Consider the following 8,165-nt stretch of genomic DNA (forward strand, 5'->3'; position numbering starts at 1 on the left):
CCGCAGACCACGGTCGCCGACGAGCTATGCGAGCGCAAGTCTTAACAACCAGCCGCGAGGCCGGTCCACCTTCCTTGCGACCTTATCGCCGTCGACAACCGACGCTGACGCTCGCTCGCCAGAAGTGCGCCGTCCGCGCACCGCGTCCGAGCGCGCCTCGTCCATGCGGATCGAGAGCGCGACCGTCGCGATGCGCGAGCGACTGAATCTGGCGGGGCGAATTGCTAACTCCATTCGCTTCCCTTTCAACGGTTTCACGTACTCTTTAACTCTCTTTTCAAAGTCCTTTTCATCTTTCCCTCACGGTACTTGTTCGCTATCGGTCTCGTGCCTGTATTTAGCTTTAGATGGAGTTTACCACCCGTTTTGGGCTGCATTCCCAAACAACCCGACTCTTCGAAAGCACATCGCGAGCGCTCGAGCATTGCCACGTACGGGTTGTCACCCTCTGTGACGTGCTGTTCCAAGCAACTTAGGCAGACTCGTTGCGCCGGGAAAGTACTTCTCGAAACTACAATTCGCCGCTGCAACACAACGGAGATTTTCAAGTTGAGCTGTTCCCTCTTCATTCGCCATTACTGGGGGAATCCTTGTTAGTTTCTTTTCCTCGCTTAGTAATATGCTTAAATTCAGCGGGTAATCTTGCCTGATCTGAGGTTAATGAATGAATCAATGGAATATGTTGCGCGCGTCGGCCGGCACGCGCGATACGAAGAGCTCCCTTGCTATACAATAGTTTAGGCTTCGTTCGCGCGTCGGTAACGTCGCGACGGCAACGTGTGCTGCACTTCGAGGGACGCGCCGCTTCGAGCTGCGGCACGACGCCCCAATCGAGTCGAAACCGACTCGGCGTTTCGTTAACCAACACTCAGACAGACATGCTCCCGGTATAACCGAGAGCGCCATTTGCGTTCAAAGATTCGATGATTCACTGAATTCTGCAATTCACACTACGTATCGCAGCTGGCTGCGTTCTTCATCGATGCACGAGCCAAGAGATCCACCGTTAAAAGTTGTATATATATTTGCATGAAAAATACATACGCACAGTTAAACTTCGACGTGTTGTGTTTGAAAAAGTAAAATGGGGAGGCCGGGCAATGGCGAAATGAAGCGCTCATCGCGTTTCGAGATCGATGTGTCCATCCACCGAACATTTAGAGCGAACGAGCGCTCACCTCCCTCGTGGTTGTAAGTTCACAGCGCGTTCGATTGCCGATCGAAACGTTGATGATCCTTCCGCAGGTTCACCTACGGAAACCTTGTTACGACTTTTACTTCCTCTAAATGATCAAGTTTGACCAACTTTTTGGACGTCCGTCGGATGGCCGAAGCCCATCTGACAGTGCCAATCCGGAGGCCTCACTAAACCATTCAATCGGTAGTAGCGACGGGCGGTGTGTACAAAGGGCAGGGACGTAATCAACGCGAGCTGATGACTCGCGCTTACTAGGAATTCCTCGTTCAAGATCAAGAATTACAATGATCTATCCCAGCACGACGATGATTCACAAGATTACCCACACCTTTCGGTGAAGGAGCGACTCGTTGCCATCGTCAGTGTAGCGCGCGTGCGGCCCAGGACATCTAAGGGCATCACAGACCTGTTATTGCCTTCCTGACTTTGGTTAAACACGCAACAGTCCCTCTAAGAAGTCGAGAGCGATTCGCGAATCGTCTGACTATTTAGCAGGTCAAGGTCTCGTCGTTAACGGAATTAACCAGACAAATCACTCCACCAACTAAGAACGGCCATGCACCACCACCCATAGAATCAAGAAAGAGCTCTCAATCTGTCATCCTTACTAGTCTGGACCTGGTGAGTTTTCCCGTGTTGAGTCAAATTAAGCCGCAGGCTCCACTCCTGGTGGTGCCCTTCCGTCAATTCCTTTAAGTTTCAGCTTTGCAACCATACTTCCCCCGGACCAAAAACTTGGTTTCCATAAGGTGCCAACGAGGTCATCAAATAACACTCGCTGATCCCTAGTCGGCATCGTTTATGGTTAGAACTAGGACGGTATCTGATCGTCTTCGATCCTAACTTTCGTTTTGATTAATGAAAACATCTCTTGGCAATGCTTTCGCATTAGTTCGTCTTTCGTAAATCCAAGATTTACCTCTGACAACGAAATCGAATGCCCCCAATGTCCCTATTAATCATCTACTTCGGTTCAGAAACAACGGAAAATAGAACAAAGTCCTATTCCATTATCCATGCTTATGTATCCAAGCACAGCCTGCTTTGAACACTCTAATTTTTTCAAAGTAAACGTCACGTATCCAACGCACACTCAGTTAAGAGCACGCGAAGTCTGCGAGAGGAAGGCTAGCGAATAGTACTCACTGAATCCAGCGGACCAAACTCGCTGAGCCCGAAATCCAACTACGAGCTTTTAACTGCAACAACTTACAATACGCTATTGGAGCTGGAATTACCGGGCTGCTGGCACCAGACTTGCCCTCCAATTGGTCCTCGTTAAGAGATTAAATTGTACTCATTCCAATACAACTAAAAAGCCCTGTATTGTTATTTTTGTCACTACCTCCCCACGTCAGGATTGGTAATTGCGCGCCTGCTGCCTTCTTGGATGTGGTAGCCGTTTCAGGCTCCTCCGGAATCGAACCCTAATTCTCCGTCACCGTTGCAACCATGGTAAGCCACTACCTACCATCGACAGTTGATAGGGCAGAAATTTGATGAAACATCGCGGCACGAACAAAGAAGGCCATGCGATTCGAACAGTTACTATGAATCACAAGTGGGTAAGCGGCCGCGAAGCCGATTGGTTTTTAATCTAATAATACATCCCTTGCGCGAGAGTCGGGACTTTTCGCATGTATTAGCTCTAGAATTCTACGGTATCCAAGTAGTAAGAGAGTACAATCAAATAAGATAATGATTTAATGAGCCATTCGCAGTTTCACAGTACAAGTGCTTATACTTAGACATGCATGGGCTTAATCTTTGAGACAAGCATATGATACTGCAGATCAACCAGTTAACTACCCTTGCGAACGAACGCCGTCGAGAGCGTTCGGTTCGTTTTAGACAGGGATCTTTATTCTGTGTGTTTCTTGCCACGTCTTTAAACGCGCTCTTCGTCCGACAACGCAAAACGGACGGGCGACCGAAGTTTGCGTTGGGAACGGTGCGTGCGAGAGAACCGAGCGGTTGGTTGGGCAACAACCAACGGAACGGCAGAACTCGCGCTTTCGCTTTGTGTGTTCACCTTGTCCAAAGGACATGTGCACAACATCGCGCCTCTTCGAAGCAAAACTTCAGAGAACGCAGCGCCTCTTGCCCGAAGGCCGCAGGAAAGGCAGCAACCGATCGAGAGCAGCCGCCTATCCACCACGACGAGCGAGTTTTGTTTCGCATCGCACTCATTCGCGGAGCACCTGCCCCTCATATATAGTAAAAATTATAACCGGAGCACCAGTCGCTGCAACATCCTCCTTGAAGACCGATTCTGACCACCTTGTACCAAACCGCCAAAATTTGACTAACTCTCTAAACATCCTCTTTGATCGACATCTGTGCAAGCTAACTTCAGAAATGTCGCCATTTCGCATAAGTCGATCACAGCAAAATCAGCACTTTTCGAACATGTTCGAGAGACCTCGAGTTGTTCCCCTCTTAGTGCGGGTTGACTGGGCACTTTGTCAAACATGTTCGGGAGACATCGAGTTGTTCCCCTCTAGTGGGGGTTGACTGGGCACTTTGTCGAACATGTTCGGGAGACATCGAGTTGTTCCCCTCTAGTGGGGTTGACTGGGCACTTTGTCGAACATGTTCGGGAGACATCGAGTTGTTCCCCTCTTAGTGGGGGTTGACTGGGCACTTTGTCGAACATGTTCGGGAGACCTCGAGTTGTTCCCCTCTTAGTGCGGGTTGACCTGGCACTTTGTCGAACATGTTCGGGAGACATCGAGTTGTTCCCCTCTTAGTGGGGGTTGACTGGGCACTTTGTCGAACATGTTCGGGAGACATCGAGTTGTTCCCCTAGTGGGGGTTGACTGGGCACTTTGTCGAACATGTTCGGGAGACATCGAGTTGTTCCCCTCTTAGTGGGGTTGACTGGGCACTTTGTCGAACATGTTCGGGAGACATCGAGTTGTTCCCCTCTTAGTGCGGGTTGACCTGGCACTTTGTCGAACATGTTCGGGAGACCTCGAGTTGTTCCCCTCTTAGTGCGTGTTGACTGGGCACTTTGTCGAACATGTTCGGGAGACCTCGAGTTGTTCCCCTCTTAGTGCGGGTTGACTGGGCACTTTGTCGAACATGTTCGGGAGACATCGAGTTGTTCCCCTCTTAGTGCGGGTTGACTGGGCACTTTGTCGAACATGTTCGGGAGACATCGAGTTGTTCCCCTCTTAGTGCGGGTTGACTGGGCACTTTGTCGAACATGTTCGGGAGACATCGAGTTGTTCCCCTCTTAGTGCGGGTTGACTGGGCACTTTGTCGAACATGTTCGGGAGACATCGAGTTGTTCCCCTCTTAGTGCGGGTTGACTGGGCACTTTGTCGAACATGTTCGGGAGACATCGAGTTGTTCCCCCTTAGTGCGGGTTGACCTGGCACTTTGTCGAACATGTTCGGGAGACATCGAGTTGTTCCCCTCTTAGTGGGGTTGACTGGGCACTTTGTCGAACATGTTCGGGAGACATCGAGTTGTTCCCCTCTTAGTGCGGGTTGACTGGGCACTTTGTCGAACATGTTCAGGAGACCTCGAGTTGTTCCTCTCTTAGTGCGGTTGACTGGGCACTTTGTCGAACATGTTCGGGAGACATCGAGTTGTTCCCCTCTTAGTGCGGGTTGACTGGGCACTTTGTCGAACATGTTCGGGAGACATCGAGTTGTTCCCCTCTTAGTGCGGGTTGACTGGGCACTTTGTCGAACATGTTCGGGAGACATCGAGTTGTTCCCCTCTTAGTGCGGGTTGACTGGGCACTTTGTCGAACATGTTCGGGAGACATCGAGTTGTTCCCCTCTTAGTGCGGGTTGACTGGGCACTTGTCGAACATGTTCGGGAGACATCGAGTTGTTCCCCTCTTAGTGCGTGTTGACTGGGCACTTTGTCGAACATGTTCGGGAGACATCAAGTTGTTCCCCTCTTAGTGCGGGTTGACCTGGCACTTTGTCGAACATGTTCGGGAGACATCGAGTTGTTTCCCTCTTAGTGCGTGTTGACTGGGCACTTTGTCGAACATGTTCGGGAGACATCGAGTTGTTCCCCTCTTAGTGCGGGTTGACTGGGCACTTTGTCGAACATGTTCGGGAGACATCGAGTTGTTCCCCTCTTAGTGCGGGTTGACTGGGCACTTTGTCGAACATGTTCGGGAGACATCGAGTTGTTCCCCTCTTAGTGCGGGTTGACTGGGCACTTTGTCGAACATGTTCGGGAGACATCGAGTTGTTCCCCTCTTAGTGCGGGTTGACCTGGCATTTGTCGAACATGTTCGGAAGACATCGAGTTGTTCCCCTCTTAGTGGGGTTGACTGGGCACTTTGTCGAACATGTTGGGAGACATCGAGTTGTTCCCCTCTTAGTGCGGGTTGACTGGGCACTTTGTCGAACATGTTCGGGAGACCTCGAGTTGTTCCCCTCTTAGTGCGTGTTGACTGGGCACTTTGTCGAACATGTTCGGGAGACATCGAGTTGTTCCCCTCTTAGTGCGGGTTGACTGGGCACTTTGTCGAACATGTTCGGGAGACATCGAGTTGTTCCCCTCTTAGTGCGGGTTGACTGGGCACTTTGTCGAACATGTTCGGGAGACATCGAGTTGTTCCCTCTTAGTGCGGGTTGACTGGGCACTTTGTCGAACATGTTCGGGAGACATCGAGTTGTTCCCCTCTTAGTGCGGGTTGACTGGGCACTTTGTCGAACATGTTCGGGAGACATCGAGTTGTTCCCTCTTAGTGCGGGTTGACTGGGCACTTTGTCGAACATGTTCGGGAGACATCGAGTTGTTCCCCTTAGTGCGGGTTGACTGGGCACTTTGTCGAACATGTTCGGGAGACATCGAGTTGTTCCCCTCTTAGTGCGGGTTGACTGGGCACTTTGTCGAACATGTTCGGGAGACATCGAGTTGTTCCCCTCTTAGTGCGGGTTGACTGGGCACTTTGTCGAACATGTTCGGGAGACCTCGAGTTGTTCCCCTCTTAGTGCGTGTTGACTGGGCACTTTGTCGAACATGTTCGGGAGACCTCGAGTTGTTCCCCTCTTAGTGCGGGTTGACTGGGCACTTTGTCGAACATGTTCGGGAGACATCGAGTTGTTCCCCTCTTAGTGCGGGTTGACTGGGCACTTTGTCGAACATGTTCGGGAGACATCGAGTTGTTCCCTCTTAGTGCGGGTTGACTGGGCACTTTGTCGAACATGTTCGGGAGACATCGAGTTGTTCCCCTTAGTGCGGGTTGACTGGGCACTTTGTCGAACATGTTCGGGAGACATCGAGTTGTTCCCCTCTTAGTGCGGGTTGACTGGGCACTTTGTCGAACATGTTCGGGAGACATCGAGTTGTTCCCCTCTTAGTGCGGGTTGACTGGGCACTTTGTCGAACATGTTGGGAGACATCGAGTGTTCCCCCTTAGTGCGGGTTGACTGGGCACTTTGTCGAACATGTTCGGGAGACCTCGATTCCTTCGCCTCTGGTAGCGATCTAAATCGCGACTTTTGGACATGTTCAAGAGAACTCGTTTTCTCTCATCTTAGTCCGGGTCGAAAGTGCGACTTTCCGAACATGTTCGAGAGACCTATAGTTTCCCTCTGCCGGTTAGTTCGAGAGACATCGATATGCTCCCCCTCCTGAACATGTTCGGGAGACCTCGAGTTGTTGGCTTTTTTGCGGACATGTTCGACTGCTCCGAGGATGTGTGAGTGTCGGAAAAAAAAGAAACAAATCGTAGAACAAGGGCTTAATCTCAGCAGATCGTAGCAACAAGGCTACTCTACTGCTTACAATACCCCGTTCTTATTTAAGTCGTCTGCAAATGATTAGCTCTGGAAAATTAGATTTGATCGTTGTAGTGCTTGGAGCATTGTCCGCTCCGTGGGCACGTTGTGACGCAGGAGGCGCGAATGATCGCGTCTCTATCGTGTTCGCTTAAGTCGTCCAGAGAAAAGGAATCGTTGCGTTCTAGCACGGATTCTGATTAGAGGCGTTCAATCATAATCCAACAGATGGTAGCTTCGCACCATGTCTTTCAGGCAAGTGCATGAGCCAATTGTCTGAATCTGCGGTTCCTCTCGTACTGAGCAGAATTACTATTGCAACAACCATTCAACAGTAGGGTAAAACTAACCTGCTCACGACGGTCTAAACCCAGCTCACGTTCCCTATTGGCGGGAACAATCCGACGCTTGGCGAATTCTGCTTCGCAATGATAGGAAGAGCCGACATCGAAGAATCAAAAAGCAACGTCGCTATGAACGCTTGGCTGCCACAAGCCAGTTATTTCACTTACCGTTAGTAATCACAATCTCTTTGGATGTCATGTTTCGAGTTAAACCTGTTTTACATTTAAAGATGTATTACAATAACTTCATATCTCTATATAAATATATATGTACCTTTCTGACCTTTGAAACATATGGTTAAAAGTACTCATGAAAGAGCTCTACACTAGACATCCTGTAGGAGTTTTAAGAAATGCAAGAGCAGGAATTCGAGATATCGCAATTTCAAAATCGAATTTCTAAGTAATTCTATAGTAATTCCGGAAGAAAAATGAATTTTCTATTTCAATGCCGTTTATCGCTGGCTATGAAACTTGGCAGTTTTGTTCCATCTGATGACAGAATATGTGCCTAGTTCAAAGCGATTGCTCAAATCAGTCGGAAAATATCGCAACAAATTAAAATTTACTAAGGCGGCCATATGGATTTTAACAAATGTCATATTTTAAGTACATTAATTCGGAACTTCATGAAACTGGCAGTTTGTGCATTGATGACAGAAAGTATGTGCCTTAGTTTAAAGCGATTGCTTAAATCAGTCGGAAAATATCGCACAAATTAAAATTTACTATAGGCAGCCATATGGATTTTTACAAATGTTCATATTAAGTACATAATCGGAACTTCGGGAAACTTGGCGCTTTGTTCCACGAATGCGGAATTTATGCTGCTAATTCAAAGCGATGATCAAATCAATCGGAAAATAT

General features: G+C 49.1%; 1 non-coding gene and 1 pseudogene across 1 annotated transcript; both read right to left on the reverse strand.

Moving 5' to 3' along the window:
* Positions 1–660, reverse strand: part of LOC114543857 — a 3,370-nt pseudogene extending 2,710 nt beyond the window's left edge.
* Positions 661–862: 202 nt separating this feature from the next.
* LOC114543854 lies at positions 863–1,015 on the reverse strand. The gene has a single exon (XR_003690209.1). It is a non-coding gene; the product is annotated as a 5.8S ribosomal RNA (ribosomal RNA).
* Between the last annotated feature and the right edge of the window lie 7,150 nt (positions 1,016–8,165).

The sequence above is a fragment of the Dendronephthya gigantea genome, unplaced genomic scaffold, assembly GCF_004324835.1.
Source record: "Dendronephthya gigantea isolate DGI-Jeju-01 unplaced genomic scaffold, DenGig_1.0 000572F, whole genome shotgun sequence".
Classification (NCBI taxonomy): Eukaryota; Metazoa; Cnidaria; class Anthozoa; order Malacalcyonacea; family Nephtheidae; genus Dendronephthya; species Dendronephthya gigantea.